Raw genomic sequence first — 6,000 nt, forward strand, 5'->3', positions numbered from 1 at the left:
GGGTTCTTTCAGAGAACAATGAAGACTTTTCCTCTAGAAATGTTCAGACAGAGATGAGATGGATGCTTAAAGGTGAAGTGAGTTGTTGTAAAAGGAAGCATATGACTCACAAAAGCCTGCTATTCATCAAGCATTGGGCTAGGTCTTTTACAGGGATTATCATTTTTAATCCATTCAGTAAGAGGGAACTATTTCCCATTTTTCCAGAAAACAGAAGCTTAGGGAAATTTTAATTTTCTCCCCAGGCTTACTCATGATTCCATAGGTAGACAGAAAAAAAACCTCTTTGTTATATACAACTAGTAAATACTAATGCAGCAAGAAAATGCTGTGCACACAATGCACTTAGGATTCCAAACATCAGGTAAGTCTACCCAAGATTTAAAAACATCTGTCTGTAACTCTATCCAGAGAGATGGGATGAAAAATAAGTGCTCTTTCAAAAGTATAAGCCACCCATAAGAGACCCACCATCCTTCCCTTTTTAAACCCCATGCAATTCATCAACTTCAAATTTCTAAACAGTCAGAGTTCCTATGACTTGATCAATAGATTATGTAGCCTCCTTTTTGTTCTCATAGCCACTACATCGGGTCCGGTGGGCGGCAGAGGGGGGGTTGTTTACTTTTCATTTGTCCACTATTGTGTATTCTTCCTCAAGCCTTGCTTACACATTTGCCTGAAGTATAGATCTGACTTTTCTTCAGTTCAGCAGCAATTGGGATATAAAGTGAATAAATAAATAAATAAATAAATAAATAAATAAATAAATAAATAAGGAAAAAGAAACTCACAGTGGCTCTATGATCCTCTGTCTAATAAACAGAACCTCAAGAATCCAGTCTTGTGTTGTTTCCCATCAATCTAACTTGTACTTTTCCCTAATTGTACTAAAACATCCACCTCAACTATTGCTCCTTTCTCACACTCTGTGCTCTGAGTTCCTAGCTGTCAGGCCGTTACTCATGTTTTCTCTACTTAAAATGCCTTCTCTCCTTTTTCCACCTGTTGAAATCCAATCTGTGCTACATAATCTATCTTAAATAATAACGGCTAACGTTTATTGAGTGCTTATTTTGCACTGTGCTAAGCGTGTGCAAGTATTTTGCATGGATTATTTCAGAGCATCCTCACAATAACTCGATGATGTTGGTACTATTATTAACTCAACTGTTGCCTGTAGTAAAATGAAGCTCAGAGAGGGAGAAATGTTCCTTTTCTCCAAGGTCACACAGTCACTATATGGTGGAATGAGATCTGAATACAAATACTTTCGCTCTCTAGCAAGCAAAGGTGTTAGGATTGAACCACAGTCAGCTGGGCAGAATGAACACAAACCTATACTTAAAGTATTAGGACTTAGAAGCAGGGAGATCGAAAATTAAAGTCCTCCTCAGCTAATAAGTATCATTCAATCTAGCCTTATCTACATGGGACTGTATCAGGTCCCAAAGAAACCTGAGGCTAGTCTCCCTCAATACTTCTGGTGAAAAATGAAACAGTCAAAAGTGATCCAAAAACAAACAAACAAGCAAACAAACAAAAAACAAACAATCCCCTTTCTGTGTTTCTCTAGTTCTAGTTGATATGGTCCTTACTTGACAACTTCAGAGCATTTTGCTTGCATGTTTAAAGCTCATCTTGTGCAGAATTGGTTGTCTTCCTATACTAAAGATGGGTCTGTTAAGGCCCCAGAGGGAACAGCCTCTAATAAGGCTTAGTACTTCAAACTTGGTGATAGAGGGCAAATATTCAGTATGCATCTTATGTTGGATGAAAGGTATGGTGGGTCAAGGGGGACAGGAACGTTACCTCGACAGAGAGTTCCACAATTTACTACCTCCTATCGCCCTACACAAAATTGGCCAGCACTGCCAAAATCTGTCAAAATGAGATCTTACAGCCTGTTTTCCCAGCCTAGTCTCTGGCAGGTCCTTCTGCTTTCACCCTGCCAGTTCTTGCAGCTGTCTGGGCCTTGGCCAGTGTTTGGGGTGAGGCCGGATCAAAATATCACTGTCCTGGGCTCGGCTTCCAGCAGCAAGTGATCAAATGAAACTCAGTCGCACTGGTGACGGGGCTGGATTGAAAGCCCCCATACACAGTGCCAAATTGCTTTTTACACAGGCCCGGACTTGCCCAGGCACCACGTGGGTGGGCTAGTAGTTCAGCTTTCCACAGGATGCTCTGCACATCCAATCCATTCCCTCCTCCTCTCCAACAGCTAACTCCCAGGCTCCTTCTCTTCCTTATCTCTGGATCCCATATGCACAGGGTTGTTGGACAAGTCCGGGCATATTCCCAGCGGCCATCTGGCCCCTGTTCGAACCTGCACAGGCAGGAACTGATTACCCAACGCCATAGGGATAACAGCCTAAGTTTCTGACATCTAGGAGAGTGCTGTCAGGGCACAAACAGAATGACTGACAGCCAAAGAATCCCTTCTTCCCCCAAGTCATGCTGACTTTGTAGCACTCTTACAGGGACATCTGATATAGTCCTCTGGTGGTCCTCTATTTCCGTCCCTACGTGCCACAGGTTCCAAGTGATTTACCACACGAAGGATGTCCCCACACTTACTCTGTCAAGATCAATGGATGGATCTTGCAATGGGATTCTCTGAACAGAAATCATTCGAGTACAGAGCAGACACCAAGCCCAACAGCCGCCCCTCAGCCCCCAGACGGCATACCGCTCTCACAATTGGTGGAATCCGTTGCAACCAGAGTTCTGCTGGAGTCATTTCACTTCCACGTGTGGCAACAACAGATCAAATACATCCTCTATTTCTTTCATGTTACGCCTATCCCCCTCCTCTCCCCAGCAAGGAATGCAGGACAGCTATTGGACCATTTTATATGTCTGGGAGTGGTTATGCAAATAAACTCCGCCCCTGAAAGGACTGTGTGAGTCTGGCGGGTAAACACTGGCCAAGTCACAAGTCTGGCAAGAGTTATTAAAGCTCCAGGAACTGAAGCTGGGCCTAGGGAGGGAAGGGCCCAGAGTTAGATCTAGCCTAATCTGTGTGGAGGAAGGGAGGAGGCAGCTAGCAAAATGCAGCTCAGTTTTCAAAGTTCTGTGCATGATTTAGCAGGCTTGGGGTTCCAGAAAAAAACCAAAAGTTGAAAAAGTAAGGATTCTCAGACACAAGTTGAGAGGAGAAGCCACTTTGTGGCTCTGGCTTTGCATTTTTATATTAATACCTTCAGAAGATTAAGATTTTTAACAGAAAATATGAAGCTTGAGAAAGACTACTAAAAATGAAGAAAAACTGGATCCTTTGAATTTAAGCCATCCTTTTACCTCTGTTGAGTCTCTGGGTCTCTCTCACTATATATAGTTACATGGTACACACACATATGTATGTGTGTGTGTGTGTGTGTGTGTGTATGTATATATATATCACATATGTGTGTGTATACATATATAGATCATATATATGATCATATATATGAGTATAAATATATGAGTATATATATAAGAGCATATACATACATATATGCTCTTCCAACAATGAGACTTTCTTAGAGTCTGACTTCACAGACAGAATTAGGGGATGTCCTGAAATGCCTTATAAATAAGAAGAAATGGAAGCTTGAGTCAAGGTGTAGAGGAAAGAACCAAACAATGTGCTTGAAAAAACTAAGAAACCTCCCCTGGTCTGAGCCGTGCATAAACAGGAATTTAGAATCAAGTCTCAAAGGCTGAAATCCTTTGGAGGAAAAGAGCAGAACTGGATTAGAATAATGACTAGAATTTAGTTATAGACAAGTGAAATTTGAATATAAATACATGCATGCATACAAATCTTTATACATACATACATTAATATGATTTGGGGCCATCTAACATCATCTCTGAGAATAAAATGAAAATTCCTAGCCTACATAGCTAATTTTGTCCTGAGTAGGGAGGAGGGGCAACTAATAGAGGAAGAATCTGCCTCTTCTCACAAAGATGGCAATTTTTTCTAAAAGAGGGAGTCTCTGATTTTCCTCCATCTTCTACAAATGAGAATGTCTGAGCTAGCTGAGTTTTGAGACTCCATTGTAGTAAAAAGAATGCTGTTTTGTGGATTAGAACACTTGGCCATGCCAACTTCATGTGTAAACTCACATAATGTCTATCATATATAATATCATATATTGCTTTCTGTATTTGAAATTTTAACAGGTTCTGAGCCTTGAAATTCTTAAGTGGTGCTTCTCACATGCCAATGTACACACACAGTCGCGTAGGGTTTCTGATAACACAGAAATTCAAAATAAGTATCACTGATGTGAGGCTGAGACGGGTTTTCTAGCAGCATTCCCATTTGATATAGTTGCATCTGAGTCTCAGACAATGTATTTAATAATAAAGATCTAGATAGTGGACAAAAGCAACTTTAGCTGCTCATCTCTGTTAGCCAGATTCTATAAAAACAATGATCAACTTGTGAAAAACACAGGCTTGCTTGGGCTCATAGTATTGGAGCTTTCAGTCCATGGTTGGTTGCCTCTGTTTTTTTTTTTTTTCCTGTTTTGTGGTAATTTAGCTTATCATGTCAGTGGCACAAAGCCATTTACCTAATGACCAGAATTCAAAAGAGAAACCTTTCAAATGATATGGGTCTCACTATCTTTTTCAAAGATAGACTCTCGAATACTAATCTATCTCCCACTAGACCTCACTTCTTGAAAGCTCTAGCATTTTCTAGTAGCACCATGGGCTGTTGTCCAAGCTGTGGACAAATGGGCCCTTGGGAGACATTTCAGATTTAAATTAAAACAATCAATCATGTAATTTATGTTATTTTGTCACTAACAGTCATATTTTGAGGTAGGGTTCACTACACAAATTTTACAGCCAAAATGAATCCTAGTACTCCATGAAGATATCTGGTAGAAAACTAAGAGAAAAGTTACAAAAATAAAAATAAAACTCTTCAGAGTTCTTAAGTTATTGTCATTATTTGGAAAATGTCTCTAAGCAACACTGCCTCCTTCTATAATTTGTCCAATAATAGAATAATTGTTGATCTTCACTGAGAACTTGACAAGCATTCTTTAACTCATTTTATCTATTAATGTATTTATCCTAACAACTTATGAGATCAGAAATAACAGAATAATCTCTGACTTTACTTTTTTATTTACTTATATTTTATTTTTTATTAAATGAATAAAATTTATTTTAAAATATACAGCTCAGTATTGACATTTTAAGCCATCAAAATAATTTATAATAATTAAATGCCTCTTAAATATACATGATATCTTTTGAAGGTAAAAGTAATATGCACTCAACCAGTTTTTAAAATCTTTTTGGAACATTAAGCATGATAAAAGTAGAAAAAATCTGTTATGAAGTCCTCTGTGAAAGGAAACTATAGCAAGCTGCTAATTAGACAGAAACTGTTCCATCTCCAAGGGAGAATACTCAGCATAACTATGGCTTCATAGAACCAGTTCCTTCTGTTTCTAATTTGAGGAATAGTTTGAAGAGTATTGGTATTAAGATTTCTTTGAAGGTCTGATAGAATTCTGCACGAAACACATCTGGTCCTGGGTATTTATTTTTGATTGGGAGATTTTAATGACTTCTTCTATTTCTTTATGGGTGATGGGACTATTTAGATGCTTTATCTGATACTGATCTAACTTTGGTATTTGGTATCTGTGTAGAAAACTGTCCATTTCTTCCAGATTTTCCATTTTTGTTGAATATAGGCTTTTATAGTAGGATCTATAACTTTTAAAATTTCCTTAGTTTCTGCTGTTATATCTCCCTTTTCATTTCTTATTTTGTTAATTTGAATATTGTCTCTGTGCCCTGTGGTTATTCTGGCTAAGGATTTATCTTGTTGATTTTCTCAAAGAACCAGCTCCATTTTTTTTGTTGATTCTTTTTGTTTCCACTTGGTTGATTTCAGCCCTGAGTTTGATTATTTCCTGCCATCTACTCATTCTGGGTGTATTTGCTTCTTTTTGTTCTAGAGCTTTCAGATGTGCTGTCAAGCTA

General features: G+C 38.6%; 1 protein-coding gene across 2 annotated transcripts in view; it reads right to left on the bottom strand.

Moving 5' to 3' along the window:
- Eda2r (ectodysplasin A2 receptor) overlaps positions 1 to 2,773 on the bottom strand; it is a 41,314-nt gene extending 38,541 nt beyond the window's left edge. Inside the window, exon 1 of one of the 2 annotated variants that reach the window (XM_052171601.1) lies at positions 2,699 to 2,773. The gene's annotated coding sequence lies outside the window, so the exon portion shown is untranslated. Of the gene's footprint in view, positions 1 to 2,689 lie in introns of both variants that reach the window. The other variant, XM_052171600.1, reaches the window with a different exon arrangement.
- Between the last annotated feature and the right edge of the window lie 3,227 nt (positions 2,774 to 6,000).

Source organism: Apodemus sylvaticus, chromosome X, assembly GCF_947179515.1.
Source record: "Apodemus sylvaticus chromosome X, mApoSyl1.1, whole genome shotgun sequence".
Classification (NCBI taxonomy): Eukaryota; Metazoa; Chordata; class Mammalia; order Rodentia; family Muridae; genus Apodemus; species Apodemus sylvaticus.